Source organism: Anabrus simplex, chromosome 1, assembly GCF_040414725.1.
Source record: "Anabrus simplex isolate iqAnaSimp1 chromosome 1, ASM4041472v1, whole genome shotgun sequence".
Taxonomy (NCBI): domain Eukaryota; kingdom Metazoa; phylum Arthropoda; class Insecta; order Orthoptera; family Tettigoniidae; genus Anabrus; species Anabrus simplex.
In genome coordinates, this window is record NC_090265.1 from 1,649,641,926 (window position 1) to 1,649,667,147 (window position 25,222).

Below are 25,222 nucleotides of genomic sequence, written 5' to 3' on the forward strand. Positions count from 1 at the left end.
CAAAGAAATTGGAAAAATATTGAACATCTCCCTTGGTAAGTTATTCCAATCCCTAACTCCCCTTCCTATAAATGAATATTTGCCCCAGTTTGTCCTCTTGAATTCCAACTTTATCTTCATATTGTGATCTTTCCTACTTTTATAAACGCCATTCAAACCTATTCGTCTACTAATGTCATTCCACGCCATCTCTCCTCTGACAGCTCGGAACATACCACTTAGTCGAGCAGCTCTTCTTCTTTCTCTCAATTCTTCCCAACCCAAACATTGCAACATTTTTGTAACACTACTCTTTTGTCGGAAATCACCCAGAACAAATCGAGCTGCTTTTCTTTGGATTTTCTCCAGTTCTTGAATCAGATAATCCTGGTGAGGGTCCCATACACTGGAACCATACTCTAGTTGGGGTCTTACCAGAGACTTATATGCACTCTCCTTTACATCCTTACTACAACCCCTAAACACTCTCATAACCATGTGCAGAGATCGGTACCCTTTATTTACAATCCCATTTATGTGATTACCCCAGTGAAGATCTTTCCTTATATTAACACCTAGATACTTACAATGATCCCCAAAAGGAACTTTCACCCCATCAACGCAGTAATTAAAACTGAGAGGACTTTTCCTATTTGTGAAACTCACAACCTGACTTTTAGCCCCGTTTATCAACATACCATTGCCTGCTGTCCATCTCACAACATTTTCGAGGTCACGTTGCAGTTGCTCACAATCTTGTAACTTATTTATCACTCTATAGAGAATAACATCATCTGCAAAAAGCCTTACCTCCGATTCCACTCCTTTACTCATATCATTTATATATATAAGAAAACATAAAGGTCCGATAACACTGCCCTGAGGAACTCCCCTCTCAACTATTACAGGGTCAGACAAAGCTTCACCTACTCTAACTCTCTGAGATCTATTTTCTAGAAATATAGCAACCCATTCAGTCACTCTTTTGTCTAGTCCAATTGCACTCATTTTTGCCAGTAGTCTCCCATGATCCACCCTATCAAATGCTTTAGACATGTCAATCGCGATACAGTCCATTTGACCTCCAGAATCCAAGATATCTGCTATATCTTGCTGGAATCCTACAAGTTGAGCTTCAGTGGAATAACCTTTCCTAAAACCGAATTGCCTTCTATCGAACCAGTTATTAATTTCACAAACATGTCTAATATAATCAGAAAGAATGCCTTCCCAAAGCTTACATACAATGCATGTCAAACTTACTGGCCTGTAATTTTCAGCTTTATGTCTATCACCCTTTCCTTTATACACAGGGGCTACTATAGCAACTCTCCATTCATCTGGTATAGCTCCTTCGACCAAACAATAATCAAATAAATACTTCAGATATGGTACTATATTCCAACCCATTGTCTTTAGTATATCCCCAGAAATCTGATCAATTCCAGCCGCTTTTCTAGTTTTCAACTTTTGTATCTTATTGTAAATGTCATTGCTATCATATGTAAATTTTATTTCTTCTTTGGCCTTAGTCTCTTCCTCTATCTCGACATTATCCTTGTAACCAACAATCTTTACATACTGCTGATTGAATACTTCTGCCTTTTGAAGATCCTCACATACACACTCCCCTTGTTCATTAATTATTCCTGGAATGTCCTTCTTGGAACCTGTTTCAGCCTTAAAATACCTATACATACCCTTCCATTTTTCACTAAAATTTGTATGACTGCCAATTATGCTTGCCATCATGTTATCCTTAGCTGCCTTCTTTGCTAGATTCAATTTTCTTGTAAGTTCCTTCAATTTCTCCTTACTTCCACAGCCATTTCTAACTCTATTTCTTTCCAGTCTGCACCTCCTTCTTAGTCTCTTTATTTCTCTATTATAATAAGGTGGGTCTTTACCATTCCTTACCACCCTTAAAGGTACAAACCTGTTTTCGCATTCCTCAACAATTTTTTTAAACCCATTCCAGAGTCTGTTTACATTTTTATTTACCGTTTTCCACCGATGATAGTTACTTTTTAGAAACTGCCTCATACCTGCTTGATCAGCCATATGGTACTGCCTAACAGTCCTACTTTTAAGACCTTCCTTTCTATCGCATTTATTTTTAACTACCACAAAAACAGCTTCATGATCACTAATACCATCTATTACTTCAGTTTCCCTATAGAGCTCATCTGGTTTTATCAGCACCACATCCAGGATATTTTTCCCTCTGGTTGGTTCCATCACTTTCTGAATCAGCTGTCCTTCCCATATTAACTTATTTGCCATTTGTTGGTCATGCTTCCTGTCGTTCGCATTTCCTTCCCAATTTACATCTGGCAAATTCAGATCTCCCGCTACAATCACATTTCTTTCTATGTCGTTTCCCACATAGCTGACTATCCTATCAAATAATTCCGAATCCGCATCAGTGCTACCCTTTCCCGATCTGTACACTCCAAATATATCAAGTTGCCTATTATCTTTAGAAATGAGCCTTACACCTAGAATTTCATGTGTCTCATCTTTAACTTTTTCGTAGCTTACAAATTCTTCTTTCACCAGAATGAAAACTCCCCCTCCCACCTTTCCTATCCTATCTCTACGATACACACTCCAGTGCCGTGAGAAAATTTCTGCATCCATTATATCATTTCTCAGCCATGACTCAACTCCTATCACAATATCTGGTAAATATATATCTATTAAATTACTTAATTCTATTCCTTTCTTTACAATACTTCTACAGTTCAACACTAACAATTTTATGTCATCCCTACTTGATTTCCAGTTCCCTGTTCCCTTATCACCGCTCCCTAGGCGTTTCCCCGATTTCTTTTTTTTTTTCTTTTTTCAATTTGCTTAACGTTGCACCGTCACAGGCAGGTCTTGTGGCGTTGATGGGACACGAGAGGACTAGGAATGGGAAGAAAGTGGCCTTGACCTTAACTAAGGTACAGCCCCAGCATTTGCCTGGTGTGAAAGTGGGAAACCATGGAAAACCATGGAAACCATCTTCAGGGCTGCCAACAGTGGGGTTCGAACCCACTATCTCCCGGATGCGAGCTCATAGCTGCGCTATCCTAACCGAACGACAAACTCGCCCGTTCTACGTGTTCTGTATTGTTCAATCCACAGATAATACTTAGCACACACAGCAAAATGCAGAGCCATAGCATACTGTACCTGATCTAACAATAATCCAACTGAATGGCAACGGAGGATATGAGTGGTTTTAAAGGCCACACTTAAATGAGTTGCATTTCTAATCCAAATGTTCCAGTATAGTATCCCAGGCTGAATAGAATGCCGATAACTGGATGTGCAGGTCTACTGAACAGTCGGATTATGGAGATTGCATTGTACTTAACTTTACAATTCCTCGTAAAATAACTATTTACTGGGTATTATTTCTCTTCTAACAAAAAGTTAGATATTTACATAAAATAACAAGTCTAAGTGAACATGTTCGTTATATTCTGCTATTAAGACTATTAATTATATTATAAAATGCAATTATGCACAATAACCAACTAATTAAATTCTTACATACACAAGTTAAACACTGAATTGTGTCTAAAACATGCAGTGATAGACGAGACTGGAGTGTCATGTAAAGGACTTAACCCTCAAACCTTGTTGGGAAATTAATTGTTCCTATTGATATCATCTTCCTCGTCATCGTCTACATAGTCACCAATAAAATCATTATCATTATAATCATAATTATGTAAAGTAACAAATACAGGTTTAAAACTGACAGTGAATAAATAAATTGTTAAATTATGTGTGTATATATATGAATAATTGCGATATTGTTTTCGATTGTCAGAATTATGCTACTGAAGAAAAGTGTATTGTTAGTTCGTGTATGACTTAGCTTCTTTATTTTGACAGGGAATTTCATAGGAGTTAATACAATTGTAAGTTGTTCTTTCTTTACATTCAATGTAATACAGTAGTATATGCAGATGTGTTTCACAGCACTAGGTTCGTATCTGTCTGAAGTACAATCAAAGTAAATAAATAAATAATAACATAAATATGTTCGTATACAGATAATCTTAAGAACGTAAAGTGTCTTACACTTCCTGTAAATGATTTTGTTGTTTATATTATGGATTATTTTTAGTGGATTCAATGTGTGTATAAATGTATATAAATTACTAGCAAATGTACCCGTGCTTCGCTACGGTATTCTACATTGTATACGGATATCGAAGTAGATTACTGTACTTGATGTGAATACTTTTTTTAAAATTTCATGTCTCTTTGCGTTATCCGAGAAACAGCATAGGTAGGTCCACAGACGATGTTTCCAATGTAAAGTGCGAGTTGCGAAGTTGTGATGATAACGACAGGTCAACTTTTCTACTGCAATTCACAAAGGAGTTGAGAATTTTCATTTACGGCAGGCCCCATTGAAAACTGCGCGGCCACAATCGACTTGGGGGATTTCGTTACAATGGCAGGCCCCATTTCCTACTTTCAGACAGATTACAGTTGAGGAATTCTTATTATAATGGCAGGCACCTTCCCTACTGCCTGTCGAAATTGAGTTGTGCTGTTATCATTATAATGACAAACCCATTTTCCTAATGCCAGTCTGCTTACTGTCAGTCACACCTAGCTGATGAGTTTCCATTATAATAGCAGGCCACTATGCGTAACGTCAGTCACATTTTAGATGGGTAAATTTGTTTATAATGGGGTGCATTATTGCCTACTGACAAACAGAATCGGGTAAAGGTGTTTTGAAAATAGGCACATTCCCTTGCCTTCTGCTAGTCAAGTCGAGAAGGGAATTATTCATTACAATGGTACACAGTAGTTGGAGGAGGACCCCATTCCTACTGCCAGTCAAAGTTGATGTGGGGAGTACTGATTACAATAGCAAACGCCCTCCTGCTGACAGTACTATTGATTTCTAAATTATTCATTACAATGGCAGACACACCCTTCCTATATCGCCACAAATCGACTTCAATGAATGAATATCGATCGGCATACGTTATATGCATTTTCACCTTCATTTACAGAATAACTGCTGCTAAACGGTGAATCATATCGAAAAACGGATTATACGATAAGACGCCGTTGGTGCCATTTAGCGATCTAAATAGCTGGTTCTGTGATATTTTTTGGTATATTATCTATTTAAAGGTAGTATTGTTTTAGAAACGTGGAATAGGGTGAAATTGGTGTAAGTTTTTCACACATTGTATTACATTTCAGATACTAATGTGACAGCTTCAGACATAGAATTTGACTCGCATATTGCCACTAGATGGACCAATATTCGTGTAGAATTTGATGATCCTATCTTTCTTGTAAGTGATTCAAACCATTAATTGTACGTTTTCAAAGTGAAATATATGGGTACAATCCAGAAATAGATCCAAATTCAACGTATAAAGGATAGAGATACGACAAAAAGTCATAGGACCAAAGTTGTAGATCACTCTAAATTGAATCGAGATTGTGCCAACTATTTTGTGATACGACTTGCCGTTTAGCCGCCAAATACCTCGAAAGTAAGGTCTGCACCGTCACGAAAATTGCCTCCATATTTCGATATTTTTTGGAGGTAAAAACAACATTTTAAACATCTCGTTATTTTTTCGTCGGTTACAGGCTCAAAGCTATAATTTTGCCAAATTTCAATTTTGTAGATCGTCTGGCCGCCATCTTGATATGGGAGGGGGTTACAAATTAGGACTTTCAGGAAACTTTTAAGCCCGTGAAACCTATAGATTATTGTTTTGGATAAATATATCGGATTGCGTTCTTATGAACATTTCAAACACCCAGCGTGTCCCCATCAGAGAATTTTGAAATTTTCGATTTGTCTAGGAATCCTGAAGTCATCAGCTTATCTAGTAAGAAGTTTCAATTTTCCAAGATGCCTGGTAGTGTCTCATTGATTCACGTCTCTTTTCGTTTTTATACCTTAATTTATAAGTACATTTATACAATACAATATATATATAGATCTCGCCAAACTGACTTCCATTTATCAGTATGGATTATATTTCACCCCCTCCCCTAGTTATTCTAGGGTCGTGTTATTCCCACAGAATATTTTCCAGGTAGTAGGCCATACTTGTAAAAATTTTGGTTCATAGCCATGCTGGAACATACATACGTCCATTATCTCGGTCATTTTTTACTATTGATTTTCTCACCCTTTCTCAGCACCTACGTCAAAGGGGGCTGAACTAGGACTTTAAAAATTCCTGAACGTTACTAATCATCTCAACGGCTCAGGAAACTGGATTCGACACTATTTTCGATTGCTTTTATACCTAACCCTCCTGACCCCCACCCCTAAGGGTGCTACGGATGGCTTACCCTCACAGTGGCTCGTCTTCATATAGTAAGGCATAAGTGTACCAAATTTGGTTGAAATTGCTCCAGTGATTTAGGAAGAAATGTGTCATTTACACACACTCATACATCCATTATTATATATAGTAAGATAAGATAGGATATACAGTCGGTCTATATGTTGAACGCTAGTACAGAAAACCACGGTCTGATTGGATACCGCTGGCATCGGGATATGTACCTCTGACCTATAAAGGTAACTCTATCAGACGTTGTTGTTATTGTTTGAGTCATTAGTGGATAGACTAGTTTTGTGCAGCTCACCATGCCAACCTATCCTGAGCTACGTTACTACATAACTAATGCATCTTACATTTACTGTATTCTAGTCTATTTGTCATATTCATGCCTTGATCTTCTCCTAGCGTTCTTACTTTCTATATTTTCCTCAAAAACCTACCTGAACAAATCCTCGATGTCTCAGGATTTTTCCTGTTAATATGTCTCCTCTTCTGGTCAGTTTTCACCACATTGTTCTCCTCTTACTATCTCGATTCAGTAACTTCATGTCTGATCCGATCTATCTCACCTTCTACAATTGAACAACTTTGTTGTTTGATTCTGAACACGTAGCTGTGAACTTGCATTCATGAGATAGTGTGTTAGAACCCCGCCATCGGCCGCTTTCAAGATGTTTTCCGTATTTTTCAATTCGTGCGATGCAAATATTTTGACTGCATCCTAATTAATGCAATTGCAATTTTCTTCCCAATCATAGTCTTATTGTATTCCTACGTCACCATATTCTGAGTTAGTGTGACGTTAAACAACTGGAAATATCATGTTTTTGTAACACCACATTTCGAAATCTTCAAAGTTATTCAATTTCTTTCTGTGAAATTTACTATATTTCCACTTTTATACAGGGTGGTCGGAAACAACGTGAACAGGGTATACGAACGCTAGAGGATTAGTCATACTGATACATAATTTAAAACAAATAATTCGATATCGCACGCCGTTGGGTTTTTATCATCTGCTGAAGCTCTGCGAGGCGGTGTTGCTAAATGTGCATGTGGCTTAACACCAGCCTGAGAGCATCAAACACAATCACACCGTGGGTTTCAGTGAATGCTACCTTAGCGCATTTATACGGCGCGATCCTGTCATCTCAGAGGTCCGTGTTCAAACCCTTTCACAGGCGAAATATGTTTCTTCCTTTGGTTCTCCATATCCGGTCTTAAGCCACTTGCAGATTGAACAACAACACGTCGCAAAGCCCATTTGAATTTACCCGCGAAGCAATCTGATTGGATAAATTCAGAAGCTGATAAAATGATAACGCTCATATACCCGGTTAACATTTCTTCTGACCACCATGTATATGATTACACTCCATACAATAGTCTTCTAAGGCATATCCCATAATATTAATGTCTATGTTTGGAATGAGCAAATTTTCTTTCTTAAGATGGCCTTCTCTCCTTATTCCAGTCTATGATTTATGATTTATCGACCCCTCGACCTCCTGCATGCTAACCCAAAACTCTATCCACTGCACCAACTGCACATCACGAATAACGTGTGCTGACAGAGGTAGTTACCCTACATGTGGTTACAGTGTTGCCAAACTGCCACTCTTCAACGTTCTTTTTCTGTCTGATATACTTGCAGGACCAACTTTTGTGAGAGACATTTTTTTTTATTGCCGGCATGTGAGGAGTCGCGCTGCGACGCCCGAGTGCGCGAATTTCGCTTCACACTGTATATACTTCTGCTGCTACTACTCGAATGAAAATATTCATCTCCTTACTGTAAAACTTTATTTTATTGTTTGACATTTCTCGCACGACCTGATTGTATTTATCTGTGATCCATTAATTGGTGCATATGGCCCTGAGGTTCACTCAGCCTACACCAAAAATGAGTGCCAGGTTAATTCCTGGGGGCAAAGGCGGCCGGGCGTAGAGCAAACCACTCTACCCCATCAAGTGCCGAGGTTAACAAATGTGGAAGCCTTTACCTTGCACTCCTCCAAGGGTCTTCATGGCCTGTACGGAGGTGACTTTGCTTTGCTTTTTAATTCATTAAATGTTCATGAATGGATTTATTTTCATCCTGTATTCTTTTTCCGAGGTCTTATATTTCAAACTTCCTCTTTTTCTTTCTCTCTTTCTTTCTTTCTTTCTTTCTTTCTTTCTTAATTCGTTTACCCTCCAGGGTTGAATTTCCCCTCGGACTCAGCCAGAAATCCCACCTCTACCGTCTCAAGGACAGTGTCCTGCAGAGCGAGACATTAGATCGAGGGATACAACTTAGAAGGAATACCAGTACCTCGACCAGGTGGCCTTAAATGCTACGCTGAACATGGGGCTTGCAGGGGGATGGGAATATTGGAAGGGATAGGCAAGGAAGAGGGAAGGAAGTGACCGTGGCCTTAAGTTAGGTAACATCCCGGCGTTTGTATGGGGGAGAATTGGGATGGCTGAGGTGGGAATTGAACTCCCCACTACTCAGTTGATCTCCCGAGGCCTACTGGACACCGTTCCATCCCTCGTACCACTTTTGAAATTTAGTGGCAGATACGGGAATCAAACCCGAGTCTCTGGGGTTGGCAGATAATCACGTTAACCACTACACCGCAGAGGTGGACATATATTTGAAACGTTTCTCGAAATGTTTTCTAAACACATAAAAGAAAACAATATAAGTGACACAACTCAGAGTTTCCAGCTAATGGTAACTATTGATGTAGTGATCGTAACCATGAGACTTCCAATGTTATATAAAATTCGAACCGCATCCACATGATATTAATTTCAGAAACCCCACCTGTATTGGCCAGGATATTAAACATAGCTACCTTGAGAGTGTTGTACGTTTGAACATTTGTACCTTGGAACAGTTGCATTATCCTTGTACTTAATAAACATTCCTTGGAATAGCTGGGTTGATTTCATTTCTTTGCCACCCTATGCAGCACAGTTTGTCTGGGGTGTCCATTGCGATTTCAGTTCCAAGTTATTGAGGTATAAAGCGCTTTGGTACTTGACAATATTGTAAAAGTCATTTCAAATCGGCATATAAATAGTTCTCACAGATAAAAGAGATTCCTTCAATATTTACACTAGGTTAGTATGTAAATGGGCTAAATTATACACAGGTTACATTTAGGTTCTACGTAACCTATACAAAGAAATGCATGTTTATTTTCTGAAATGGCTACATCGTGTACCTTGGTACACACACACACACACACACACACACACACACACACACACACACACACACACACACACACACACCTATCGTACGTTGGAACATGTTCCAAGGTACAATACAAGGTACATTATGTTCTCTTAAATGTTATTTTGAAACTTTTTCTTGTTCTTATTCTGTACTAGCAAATGTGCCCGTGCTTCGCTACGGCATTCTACAATGTATACGGATATGGAAGTAAATTACTGTACATGATGTGAATAAGAATTTTTGAATTGCTTGTCTCTTGGCGTTATCCCAGAAACAGCATAGGGAGGTCCACAGGCGTTGTTCTCAATGTAAAGTGCGAGTTGCGGAGTTGTGATGATAACGACAGGTCCGCTTGTCTACTGCAATTGACAAAGGAGTTGGGAATTTTCATTAAACGGCAGGCTCCATTGCCTATTGCGCGGCCACAATCGATTTGGGGAGTTTTCGTTACAATGGTAGACACCTTCCATACTGCCAGTCAAAATTGAATTTGTTGTTATCATGTTAATGACAGACCCGTTTTCCTAATGCCAGTCTGCTTACAGCCAGTCACACCGAGTTGGTGAGTTTCAATTATAATAGCAGGCCGCCGTGCGTAAAGTCAGTCACATTTTATATGGGTAAATTTGTTTATAATGAGGAAGGGGTGCCTTGTCTACTGACAAACAGAATCGGGTAAAGGAGCTATGATAAAAATTGCTCGCTCCCCTTGCCTTCTGCTAGTCAAATCGATAAGGGAATTATTCATTACAGTAGTACACAGGAGTTGGAGGAGGACTCCATTCCTACTGTCAGTCAAAGTCGTTGTGGGGAGTACTGATTACAGTAGTAGACGCCCTCCTGCTGACAGTCACTAACGATTTATGAAGTATTAATTACGATGGCAGACACACCCTTTCTAGATCGCTACAAATCGACTTCAGTGAATAAATATCTATAGATCGACATACGGAAGTATAAGCATGTTCACCTTCTTTTACAGAATGACTGCTGCTAAACGATGCATCATTACGAAAAACGGATTGTACGATAAGAGGCCTCTGGCCTCATTTAGCGATCTAAATGGCTGGTCCTATGATATATTCTCGTATCTCATCTATTTAAAGGTAAGATTGTTTTAGAAACGTTGAATAGGCTGAAATTTGTGTAAGGTTTCACAGAGCGCATTACTTTTCAGATACTTATGTGACAGCTACAAGCCTGGGTGGGCCAATATTCGTGCAGAATTTCATGATCCTATCTTTCCTATAAGTGATTCAAACTATCAACTATACGTGTACCAAGTGCAAAATTTTGGTACAATTCAGAAATAGATCCAAATTTAACGTATAAGGGATAGAATATCATAGAACCAAAGTTGAATATTATTCCAAATTGAATTGAGATTGTGCCATCCGTTTCGTGATACGACTTACCATTTATCCACGAAATACCTCGAAAGGGAGGTCTGTACCGTCATTAAAATTGCCTCCATATTTCTATATTTTTCGGGAGCAAAAAAAAAATTACATCTCGTAATTTTTCCTTCGGTTACAGGCTAAAATCTATAATTTTGGCTAGTTTCATATTTCTAGCTCATATGGCAAATTGTGCCGCCATATTGATATGGGGGAGGAGTTTAAAAATTAGAACTTTCAGAAAACTTTAAGCCCATGAAACGTGTAGGTTATCGTTTTAAATAATATATCTGACTGTGTTCTTATGCCAATTTGAAGGTCCCAACGTGTCCCCCTCAGAGAATTTTGAGATTTTTGATTTCTTTTGGGATCCTGAAGTCATCAGCTTCTAAATTTCTAAGATGCCCGGAAGTGTCTCATTAACTCACGCCTGTTTTCGTTTTTATACCTTAATTTATATAGATATATACAGTACAGTATATATAGATCGCACCTAAGTATGGATTATATTTCACCCCCTTCCATAGTGGTTCTAAAGGGGTCATACTCCACAGTATATTTTCCAGGTTGTTAGTCATACTTGTAACAATTTGGCTGATAGCCACGCAAGAACATACATACCTCCATTATCTCTGTAATTTTGGACAATATAGCTACTTTTAAAAACATCACTCAAACTCATTCGTCTACTTATGACACTCCACGCCAACTCTCCACTCACAGAACGAAACATACCACTTAGTCGAGCAGTTCATTTCCTTTCTTCCAAGTCTTTCCAGCCCAAAGTTTGTAACATTTTCGTAACGCTACTATTTTGTAGGAAATCATTCAGGATAAATCGAGCTGCTTTTCTCTGAAACTTTTCCAGTTTTCTAGTCAAGTAGTCCTGGTGAGGTTCCGTACACTGGAACCATATTCTCACCAGAGATTTATATGCCCTATGATTTACATCCTTACTGCAACCCCTAAATACCCTCATAACCATGTGCAGAGATCTGTACCCTTTATTAACTATTCCGCTCATGTGATTACTCCAATTAATATATTTCCTTATATTAACACCTATATACTTACAGTGATCTCCGTGAGGAACGTTCATCCCAACAACGCAATAATTAAAACTGAGAGGACATCTCCTATTAGTGAAACTCACAACCTGACTTTTTCACCCCGTTTATCATCATACCATTGCCTGCTGTTCTTCCGGCAACATTGTAAATGGATTACTATATACAGAATAACATCACACGTAAAAAGCCTTATCCCTGAATCCAGTTATTTACTCATATCATTTACTGTATGTATAAGACATAAAGGTCCAGTAAAACTTCATTCAAGAATTCATGATCACAATATCAGACAATCATTCACCCAGTTTCATTCTCAGAGTACTATTTTCTGGAAATATAGCCACCCATTTACTCATTCTTCTTCTAGTCCAATTGTGCTAATTTTACCGACTAGTTTCCTATCATGTACCTTCTAAAATGCTTTAGATAGGACAATCGCGATACAGTCCATTTGACATATTGAATCTAATATACCTCACATGTCTTGCCAAAATCCTACAAGTTGAAGCTACAGTGGAATAACTTTTCTTAAAACCGAACTCCCTTCTATCAAACGGGTTATTAATTTCGCAAACATGTCTTATATCATACGAAATAATGTTTTCCCAAAGTTTACATGAAACACATGTCAAACTGACTGGCCTGTAATTGTCGGCTTTGTGTTTAACACCCTATCCTGTATACATAGGAAATACTATAACAACTCTCCATTAATTTGCTATAGCTCCTTCATGCAAGCAGTAATCAAATTTCTTCAGATATGTCCAGGGGGATCATCACCACAATGACTGAGCAATTGTGAGAAATCCAACAGAATAAAAATAAAGTTTAGGACGTAACATGAATCACCATAAATACATCTCCATGAGACATTTTTAGTTACACCCTGCAAAACGTGATACCTATGCTCTACGAAAAAGTTTAAAATCTCTATAAATATTTTTCTGAGCTATCCTATTTGGTTTGGTAAATCCACTTTGACGTCAGAATGTAGATAGCAGTAATTAATTTGATTACATAATGATGCCATCATGAAATACATAATCATCATTATAAGTAGACTATTGCATGCATAAATGGGTTATTTATACCCTATTAAATGATATCTGAGCTTCCCGGCTAGATTTTTCTCAGTGAGACAGTACAGAAGCCACATCTGTGTTATGAGTGGTAGGAGAAACGCGAAGCATTGCAATTCAAGCTCTACGAGGGGTGACTTATGATTGGTGTCAATTTTCGAGTATAATTTATTGAATCGTCTGCATTTCGAGTACGTGCCAGCTATGATTTACGGATATGCTCGTGTTTATTAATCATACAAATTGACTTCTGTCCAAATGATTTAATTTCTAATGTGCTTGTTTCACGTATTTATTGGTTATGTTGCAGTTCCGATCAATGTGGCTAAGCGAGGTACTGTTATATGTGTTTCCCGGTTTGAATTATCTAATTCCATTTGTGATGGTCTGGGCGTGGTGGTGCAAACACTTTGTAATTTGGAACGGCAAAACAGATAAAGAAAATGAACAACCGATTTAATATAGAGAACGATATTTCTTTCCCTTTACTCTCTGGGTGAAATAAAGTTTACTTTATACCGGAAACAGAATGATTTATGTATGTTTGACCTTTTATTTCATGAATATTTAATCAGATTTACAGTGCGGACAGAAACTCTATGTTCTTCTATACATACCTTTCTTCACAATAAAACGGAAGATTCTGAGTGGAGATATCTAGTAATAGGCCATAAATTCCAATGCAAGCTCCGTACATGGATTAAAGATAGAATAGCGGCATGTGGTTCCCAAGAACGGTGATAGTAGAGTAGAGTAGTAGAGTAGATAGTAGAGTAATTTTAATTTTAAATTTTAACACAACGCTTAGAAATTTGTAAGTTTTTAAGATAAGTTTTCACTGAAAATTATGAAACAATATATCATGAAGGTTTTTCAGAGGTATAAGATAGAAATGCAAATGTGATTCTGATATAGCTGAAGATGACCTATGAAGGGTCGAAACCGGTCCTAGATTGTAATACTTTGCAAGAAAATAAATGTATTGATTAGGTGGAATATTTCTTTCCTTTTATGAAGATAGTAGAGTATACGAAGGTTGGAAACGAGGTTCACTGGACACTCAGCGTCGGACAATGTCGGGTTTAGAGGCCTGTATAAACCGGTTAATACCTGGTTTGACTGCGACAGGTCATTATACATACTGCGAATGTTGTACTTGGCGAAATACTTCATAGCGGACACGTCATTACCTGAGTATACCGTCGCTATCAAGCGACCGCTGCTCAGCCCGAAAGCCCGAAAAGTACGAGGTGACGTGTGGTCAGCACGACTAATCCTCCCGGCCGTTATGCTTGGCTTTCTATATCGGGACCGCTATCTCACCATTGGAGGCGTGTGATCCAGGTATAAATCCCTGGCCAGGGCGGGAATAGAACCCGCATTAAAATTGCCGAAAAAATAAATCTTGCCGGCTTCCCTGCCCCCCCCCCTCCTAAAACAGCTTTGTGATTTTCCCAAAACTTTGCAGAAGTCAGCGTATGCACTTTGTTTATGAAATCATTTTATAATGTATTGAAGGTGAGATGCACTTGGGATCCATTGCTGAGCAATCAAGTCGGACAATGTCGGGTTTAGAGGCCTGTATAAACCGGTTAATACCCGGTTTGACTGCGACAGGTCATCATACATACTGCGAATGTTGTACTTGGCGAAATACTTCATAGCGGACACGTCATTACCTGAGTATACCGTCGCTATCAAGCGACCGCTGCTCAGCCCGAAAGCCCGAAAAGTACGAGGTGACGTGTGGTTAGCACGACGAATCCTCCCGGCCGTTATGCTTGGCTTTCTATATCGGGACCGCTATCTCACCATTGGAGGCGTGTGATCCAGGTAATAATCCCTGGCCAGGGCGGGAATAGAACCCGCATTAAAATTGCCGAAAAAATAAATCTTGCCGGCTTCCCCCCCCCCTCCTAAAACGGCTTTGTGATTTTCCCAAAACTTTGCAGAAGTCAGCGTATGCACTTTGTTTATGAAATCATTTTATAATGTATTGAAGGTGAGATGCACTTGGGATCCATCGCTGAGCAATCAGGTTGGTGATGTATAAACGACACCTGGCCAGTCTGTGTGCTGAGTTACGGGAGGGATGACGGTGAAAGGGGTAGGAGTGAGGTGATGAACTAAGATAATTATTTGTGGAGAATCTGAAGCAGACTACTATCCTAAAAATTTGACTTTGTGATCCTGACAGTTAACGGTGAAAGCTCGATTTCATGTGAGAGCGAAACGTTGCCTAGACAACCAGAGCTGTCCTTGAATTAAGGCTATCAGCTTCTTGCTCTACCTTGTGCTCCCTTGCTCTTGTGTCCACAAATTTCAGCCGGCTCCACTATAAACCTGTCTACGCGCGTCTGCATTAATCACAAAAATATTTTAATTCTGCTATAGTTGCGATGAGGTCGTGATGATCGAGATATTGCTGATTGTAACGTTGGAATAAGTTGTCTGGCTTCTGAAAAAGGGATGCATCCATTCGTAGAAATAACTGCGCGCAATGAAGAAGTTATAATTTGCTCCAGAATTCGGGATGCAGTTACATCACAAGCGGATAGTCAAATAACTATGTTGTAACCTGATTAATTGAACAGTCTTGCCACCAGAGGCCGTGAACCTGAGCTACCCGTGGTCTATCTAAAGGCACGCAGAGACAAATTCTGTATACTCAAAACACTGCTTGCGGTTGTGGAAATCCCTTTGACAGTTCGACATTCTTTTACGTCGTAATCAAGGAAATATCGCCCCGTTAACAGAGTACGAGAGGGAATGTATTATCGAAATACACGAAGCTGGATGGCCTCGTCGACGAATGGCCTGTCATGTAGGCCGTTCTGATCAGACTGTTAGTGCGTCTCTGGACCACTGGATGCATGAGGACAAACTCACACGGCAGCTGGTCCTAGGACTCCCTCGACTGACTGCCAGGATGGAGGAAAATCAAATCCTCTGACAAGCACTAGCAGATCAACAGTTATGGTCCCGTCATCCAGGAACAGTAGTGCCATCATTGCAGGCGCCTGCATCTTCCCGAATCATTTCCAAGTGTTTGTTTGAAAAAGATGTAGCCTCACGGAATCCAATATGGGTCCTGTCGTTGACACCAACCCACTGTCATCACCGTTGACATTTGTGTCGTTAACGACTTGTCTTTAGCGATAAATCCAAGTTCATTTGTGCACTGATGGCGATCGTATTCGTTTCTTGAGGGCTCTTGGTGTTTGCCTCAATATTGCCTTTGCTCTAGCGCAACACTCCGCTCCCATTTCTGCAAGTGTTGCCCATCATGATATTTTCCATCAGCATAATGCTTGGCCGCACAGAACAAGGGTATCACAGAACTGACTCAGCAATATTGCCATACTTCCGTGACATCACATATCGCCAGATTTATCACCCAGGTGCTTTAGATAGGACAATCGCGATACAGTCCATTTGACATATTGAATCTAATATACCTCACATGTCTTGCCAAAATCCTACAAGTTGAAGCTACAGTGGAATAACTTTTCTTAAAACCGAACTCCCTTCTATCAAACGGGTTATTAATTTCGCAAACATGTCTTATATCATACGAAATAATGTTTTCCCAAAGTTTACATGAAACACATGTCAAACTGACTGGCCTGTAATTGTCGGCTTTGTGTTTAACACCCTATCCTGTATACATAGGAAATACTATAACAACTCTCCATTAATTTGCTATAGCTCCTTCATGCAAGCAGTAATCAAATTTCTTCAGATATGTCCAGGGGGATCATCACCACAATGACTGAGCAATTGTGAGAAATCCAACAGAATAAAAATAAAGTTCAGGACGTAACATGAATCACCATAAAAACATCTCCATGAGACATTTTTAGTTACACCCTGCAAAACGTGATACCTATGCTCTACGAAAAAGTTTAAAATCTCTATAAATATTTTTCTGAGCTATCCTATTTGGTTTGGTAAATCCACTTTGACGTCAGAATGTAGATAGCAGTAATTAATTTGATTACATAATGATGCCATCATGAAATACATAATCATCATTATAAGTAGACTATTGCATGCATAAATGGGTTATTTATACCCTATTAAATGATATCTGAGCTTCCCGGCTAGATTTTGCTCAGTGAGACAGTACAGAAGCCACATCTGTGTTATGAGTGGTAGGAGAAACGCGAAGCATTGCAATTCAAGCTCTACGAGGGGTGACTTATGATTGGTGTCAATTTTCGAGTATAATTTATTGAATCGTCTGCATTTCGAGTACATGCCAGCTATGATTTACGGATATGCTCGTGTTTATTAATCATACAAATTGACTTCTGTCCAAATGATTTAATTTCTAATGTGCTTGTTTCACGTATTTATTGGTTATGTTGCAGTTCCGATCAATGTGGCTAAGCGAGGTACTGTTATATGTGTTTCCCGGTTTGAATTATCTAATTCCATTTGTGATAGTCTGGGCGTGGTGGTGCAAACACTTTGTAATTTGGAACGGCAAAACAGATAAAGAAAATGAACAACCGATTTAATATAGAGAACGATATTTCTTTCCCTTTACTCTCTGGGTGAAATAAAGTTTACTATATACCGGAAACAGAATGATTTATGTATGTTTGACCTTTTATTTCATGAATATTTAATCAGATTTACAGTGCGGACAGAAACTCTATGTTATTCTATACATACTTTTCTTCACAATAAAACTGAAGATTCTGAGTGGAGATATCTAGTAATAGGCCATAAATTCCAATGCAAGCTCCGTACATGGATTAAAGATAGAATAGCGGCATGTGGTTCCCAAGAACGGTGATAGTAGAGTATACGAAGGTTGGAAACGAGGTTCACTGGACACTCAGCGTCGGACAATGTCGGGTTTAGAGGCCTGTATAAACCGGTTAATACCCGGTTTGACTGCGACAGGTCATCATACATACTGCGAATGTTGTACTTGGCGAAATACTTCATAGCGGACACGTCATTACCTGAGTATACCGTCGCTATCAAGCGACCGCTGCTCAGCCCGAAAGCCCGAAAAATACGAGGTGACGTGTGGTCAGAAAGACGAATCCTCCCGGCCGTTATGCTTGGCTTTCTATATCGGGACCGCTATCTCACCATTGGAGGCGTGTGATCCAGGTAAAAATCCCTGGCCAGGGCGGGAATAGAACCCGCATTAAAATTGCCGAAAAAAATCTTGCCGGCATCCCCCCCCCTCCTAAAACGGCTTTGTGATTTTCCCAAAACTTTGCAGAAGTCAGCGTATGCACTTTGTTTATGAAATCATTTTATAATGTATTGAAGGGGAGATGCACTTGGGATCCATCGCTGAGCAATCAAGTTTGGTGATGTTTAAACGACACCTGGCCAGTCTGCGTGCTGAGTTACGGGAGGGATGAGGGTGAAGGGGGTAGGAGTGAGGTGATGAACTAAGATAATTATTTGTGGAGAATCTGAAGCAGACTACTATCCTAAAAATTTGACTTTGTGATCCTGACAGTTAACGGTGAAAGCTCGATTTCATGTGAGAGCGAAACGTTGCCTAGACAACCAGAGCTGTCCTTGAATTAAGGCTATCAGCTTCTTGCTCTACCTTGTGCTCCCTTGCTCTTGTGTCCACAAATTTCAGTCGGCTCCACTATAAACGTGTCTACGCGCGTCTGCATTAATCACAAAAATATTTTCATTCTTCTATAGTTGCGATGAGGTCGTGATGATCGAGATATTGCTGATTGTGACGTTGGAATAAGTTGTCTGGCTTCGGAGAAAGGGATGCATCCATTCGTAGAAATAACTGCACGCAATGAAGAAGTTATAATTTGCCGCAGAATTCGGGATGCAATTACATCTCAAGCGGATAGTCAAATAATTATGTTGTATCGTGATTAATTGAACAGTCTTGCCACCAGAGGCCGTGAACCTGAACCACCCGTGGCCTATCTAGTGGCACGCAGAGACAAATTCTGAATACTCAAAACACTGCTTGCGGTTGTGGAAATCACTTTGACAGTTCGACATTCCTTTACGTCGCAATCAAAGACATATCGCTCCGTTAACAGAGTCCGAGAGGGAATGTGTTATCGAAATACACGAAGCTGGATGGCCTCGTCGACGAATGGCCTGTCATCTAGTCCGTTCTGATCAGACTGTTAGTGCGTCTCTGGACCAGTGGATGCATGAGGACACACTCACACGGCAGCTGGTCCTAGGACGCCCTCGACTGACTTCCAGGATGGAGGAAAATCAAATACTTTGTCAGGCACTAGCAGATCAACACTTACGGTGGCCATCATCCAGAAACAGTAGTGCCATCATTGCAGACGCCTGCATCTGCCCGAATCATTTCCAAGTGTTTGTTTGAAAAAGATGTAGCCTCACGGAATCCAATATGGGTCCTGTCGTTGACACCAACCCACTGTCATCACCGTTGACAGTTGTGTCGTTAATGACAAAGTTGTGCTGGTACGATTTGGAACAGGGTTGTCTTTAGCGACAAATCCAAGTTCATTTGTGCACTGATGGCGATCGTATTCGTTTCTTGAGGGCTCGTGGTGCTTGTCTTAATATTGCCTTTGCTCTAGCGCGACACTCCGCTCACAATTCCGCATGTGTTGCCCATCATCATATTTTCCATCAGCATAATGCTTGGCCGCACAGAACAAGGGTATCACAGAGCTGACTCAGCAATATTGCCAAACTCCCGTGACATCACATATCGCCAGATTTATCACCCATGGAACATGTGTGAGGCCAGCTGGAGCGCCCATTTCAGCAGCCTAGGACAACCTAGATATCAATTTTCTGTAAATATGGACATATATCCCGCAAATATACTACGAGAAACCTGAATGTCTCCTTGTTCACCTGTATCACATTTATTATACAAGGTAGAGATGGATAAACAGAGTACTAGCGGCTCAGTTCAACTGTTAATTTCTCCGCAATAAATTGTACTTTCCCTGTGTTATTGTAATAATTTACTTATCTCAAAATTATAATCACCTATTCTATGATAGATATCATATTGTAAAATGCAGCAATAGACAGAAATCCATCGTAGCTTATAGAAAAGAAAAGTAATGTGTATGTAATGTAAATGTAATGTAACGGTATTCTGCACGGCATGTGCGCATTTTTTAATAATAATAATCACCTATTCCTTCTTGGTGCGCAGTTCTTTTTGTAAATGAGTGTATGTCACTGTAGAGGTCTGTTGAATGAAAACGGTGGGAAAATATTAATTTTTATTTATTTATTTCTTCTTCTTTTGTTTCAACCTCTTTGGGGAACGTTGAATCAATAATTTATCTGTATATTGTTCTATTATTCGTGCCCAGTATTTCTTCCTTCTTTCTAATATTCGTTTCCTTCTTGTCTACCATGATAATAGGTTTGGCGTTTGATGTAGATATTTCTTGGAACCATATACACTGACTGACAGAGCAAATGCAACACCAAGAAGGAGTGGTCAGAACTTTATGCCAATTGCAGGGTAGACTGACGTCACTGAGGTATGCTCATGAAGTGAAATGCGCCGCTGTGCTGCGCACGTAGCGAACGATAAATGGGACACGGCGTTGGCGAATGGCCCACTTCGTACCGTGATTTCTCAGCCGACAGTCATTGTAGAACGTGTTGTCGTATGCCACAGGACACGTGTATAGCTAAGAATGCCAGGCCGCCGTCAACGGAGGCATTTCCAGCAGACAGACGACTTTACGAGGGGTATGGTGATCGGGCTGAGAAGGGCAGGTTGGTCGCTTCGTCAAATCGCAGCCGATACCCATAGGGATGTGTCCACGGTGCAGCGCCTGTGGCGAAGATGGTTGGCGCAGGGACATGTGGCACGTGCGAGGGGTCCAGGCGCAGCCCGAGTGACGTCAGCACGCGAGGATCGGCGCATCCGCCGCCAAGCGGTGGCAGCCCCGCACGCCACGTCAACGGCCATTCTTCAGCATGTGCAAGACACCCTGGCTGTTCCAGTATCGACAATATCGACCAGAACAATTTCCCGTCGATTGGTTGAAGGAGGCCTGCACTCCCGGCGCCCGCTCAGAAGACTACCATTGACTCCACAGCATAGACGTGCACGCCTGGCATGGTGCCGGGCTACAGCGACTTGGATGAGGGAATGGCGGAACGTCGTGTTCTCCGATGAGTCACGCTTCTGTTCTGTCAGTGATAGTCACCGCAGACGAGTGTGGCGTCAGCGTGGAGAAAGGTCAAATCCGGCAGTAACTGTGGAGCGCCCTACCGCTAGACAACGCGGCATCATGGTTTGGGTGCTATTGCGTATGATTCCACGTCACCTCTAGTGCGTATTCAAGGCACGTTAAATGCCCACCGCTACGTGCAGCATGTGCTGCGGCCGGTGGCACTCCCGTACCTTCAGGGGCTGCCCAATGCTCTGTTTCAGCAGGATAATGCCCGCCCACACACTGCTCGCATCTCCCAACAGGCTCTACGAGGTGTACAGATGCTTCCGTGGCCAGCGTACTCTCCGGATCTCTCACCAATCGAACACGTGTGGGATCTCATTGGACGCCGTTTGCAAACTCTTCCCCAGCCTCGTACGGACGACCAACTGTGACAAATGGTTGACAGAGAATGGAGAACCATCCCTCAGGACACCATCCGCACTCTTATTGACTCTGTACCTAGACGTGTTTCTGTGTGCATCGCCGCTCGCGGTGGTCCTACATCCTACTGAGTCGATGCCGTGCGCATTGTGTAACCTGCATATCGGTTTGAAATAAACATCAATTATTCGTCCGTGCCGTCTCTGTTTTTCCCCAACTTTCATCCCTTTTGAACCACTCCTTCTTGGTGTTGCATTTGCTCTGTCAGTCAGTGTATTTTCGTATTTAGTTATTACTTTAGCTTTTCGATCTAATAATGAATTTCCTGTATTTTTAATTATACTAGGTCTTTTTCAGTTTTTTTAAACCTGTTGGGTTTTGTTTTGCGATTACGGAAGAAGTCAAAGTTTTGTTATGTTAATTTATTAGAGTCCATTTTGATAAGACACCGTAAAAATGTATCCTTCTTTTTCACATAGTATCTGAGAGGTTTAAAATTTTCTTGTAGGGTGTTTCATTCTTGATGTATATTATTATACTATTCTGAAAATTTGGTCCTATGAACCTTTTAAAAATGTTCCGTGGTTTCCCAATTTTCACACCAGGCAAATGCTGGGGCTGTACCTTAATTAAGGCCACGGCCGCCACCTTCCTACTCCTAGCCCTTTCCTTTCCCATCGTCGCCATAAGACCTATCTGTGTCGGTGCGACGTAAAGCAACTAGCAAAAAAAAAAGTTCCTTTCTTTTAGCTCGAGTTTCTCCATCTGGCCTTTGAAATTCATGTTTAGTGTTTCTGCCGCGTATTGTGCTTCCTGTTTAATCACTATTTTATAATGTTTAATATTGTACCTCTTCTTGTATGTTTCTTTTGTTAGTTAGAAAGTCAGTTCAAATTTATTTTTCCTCGATTCCATTGCTTTGCATTTCACAGCATTCCAACTAATCCATTCTCCGAGATACTCGTATTTGAATTCTTTTCAAATGTCAATCTTTTGTTCTTACAGTTTGAAGTATTTATGTGGGTGTTCGTTGGTTCTAAGATTTTGGTTTCTGCGAAGGATATGTGAAGGCCTATTTAAGCTGCTTGTCTCTCTAGTTCAAGGATTTGCTCCCTTACTTACTCCATTGTTTCATCAAACAAGGCCATATTCTCTGCAGAAGTAATACATTTGATTTCGAGGTTCTTCTTTTTACAACACAGTCTAATTCCACTCTTGATAGTTTTGTTCCATTCTCCAACTACCTTCTCAAGTGCACAGTTGAACAACAACGGTGAGAGCCCATCCCGCTGCCGGATTTTTTTCGAAGTCATCCGATAGTTCGCCCATGAATTTACCTTCCGGCAATCTGTTAGTCTCTTTTATGATAATACTTGTTTTCTTATCCAAACCCATTTCCTCCAGGACTGATAAAAGGGAATTTGTATCTATCGAATCATATGATTTTTTGAAATCAATGACGGAGATTACGTACGTCTTTGTCCTTGCATTTTGGTATGCCATAATGTTTTTGAAGTTCAGTACTTGTTTAGAGCCTGGCATTCCCATTTTAAAGTCTCCCTGGTATTCCCCAGTTTGTGGGTCCAATTGCGGCTCTGCCACATTTAAAAGTACTTTAGAAAGAATCTTTTATGTTACATCAAGAAACGATATTCCTCTGTAATTGTTTGGTGCCTGTTTTCAAACCTTTGTTGTGAATGCTGTGGATGATAACTGTTTTCCACTCTATGGGTATCTCTTCTTCATTCCAGATTTTATCGAAAATACGTTGGAGGGATGTAATTACGTTTTTGTCATTTTTTTCCACAATTCGGCCACTGTTTGGTTTTCCCCAGACGCTTTGTTGTTTCTTACCTCTGAAATGATCTTTTCTAATTCTTCTGTTCCTCTGGTTCTGAATCTGAATTTTCGAATTTATTTGGAATTGATTCAAATTGTTCGAGGATTGGTTCACAATTCAAGAGTTTCTCAAAGTATTCTGATAGTATCCTTCAATTTTCTGTGTTATTGTGAGCAATGGCCCCATTTTCATCCCAAAATTGAAGGGTAGGTGATTTGTATCCGGATAACTTTTTCTGTAAAGTTCTGTAAAAGCTTCTCGTGTCATTTTTGGTAAATATACTCATCAGTTTGGAGCAGAGTTTTGTTTTCATGTGCCTTCTTAACCATTTTTATGTTTTTATCTATCAGTTTTCTAATTGTAAATTTTAGTCTGCTTTCTTCTGTTTTCTGTGATTGCCAGTTCTGTCAAGCTTATTTCCTTGTTACAATTTCTGCATCACATTCTAGCGACCACTAGGCAATGCTTTCTTATTTTTATTTAAGGTGCTCTCTCTTTAGCTTCAGTAAGTAGGTTTTCCTTGATATTCACCCAACATTGGGTCTGTATTGTTTCCGTTGCATTTTTTAAAGTCATCTTAACTTAGTATTTTCCCCGTGTTCCTTTATTTGTAAAGGAGATCCGAAATACCGATTTTCAGGTCTGTAATATTTTCAGTTTCTGTGATATAAGTAACCTCATTAAAGGCTTTCTACACCTTTTTCACCCCTGTGATTGGGATTTTCCAAAAACAAAAACTACATGTTTCTTTGTTTCTAACGGAGGTTCAAAATACCAATTTTTACATCTGTACACTTTTGAAGTTTTGAGATATAGATACACTCATTTAAAAATTCCACCCCCCTTTTCATCCCACATTATTTGGCTTCTTCAAAAAGAAGAAAATACGAGTTTCTTTATTTTTAAAGGAGATCTCAAATACCAACTTTTAGGTCTGTAATATCTTCAGTTTCTGAAATATAAGTAGCCTCATTAAGGGCATTCAACCACTTTTCACCCTTTTTCATCCTTCTTATTGGGTATTTTCCGAAAACAAAAAAGTATTGTTTATTTTTAAAGCAGGTTCTAAATACCAATTTTTACATCTATAAACATTAAAAGTTTTGAGATATATATACACCCATTTTAAAATTTCACTCCCATTTTCACCCCCATTAATTGGATTTTCCAAAAACAAAAAAATACGTGTTTATATATTTTTAAAGGAGATCCCAAATGCAAATTTTTGAGGTCTCTAATGTCTTCAGTTTCTGAGATGTAAGTATCCTCATAGGCATTAAACCGGTTTTTCACCCTTTTTCACCCCTCCTATTGGGATTTTCCGGAAACAAAAATTACGTTTTTGTTTATTTTTAGAATAGATTCTAAATACCAGTTTTTGGATCTGTAAACTTTTAAAGTTTTGAGATATAGATACACTCATGTCAAAATTTCACACCCCTTTTCACCCCTTTAGCTACGGAATATCCAAAAATTCTCCCTTAGCAAGCACCTACACTGTAATATAAATGTATCCTCAAAATTTCATTTTTTATGTCCAGTAGTTTTGGCTCGGCGATGATGAGTCAGTCAGTCAGTCAGTCAGTCAGTCAGTCAGGAGAAGTTATTTTGTATATATAGATAGCAGCAGATGATTGACAACCGTAAACAATATTTAAAATAACAGTTTCATATTCAAATCATTTCACAAGGTGTTTGATAACAATTGTAAAGCTGT

At 39.7% G+C, this 25,222-nt stretch overlaps 1 protein-coding gene across 2 annotated transcripts in view; it reads left to right on the forward strand.

The window, feature by feature from the left end:
• The window catches only part of LOC136858661 (peroxidasin homolog), a 990,357-nt gene that overhangs the window by 702,125 nt on the left and 263,010 nt on the right, over window positions 1-25,222 (forward strand). The gene's annotated exons all lie outside the window — the stretch shown is intronic.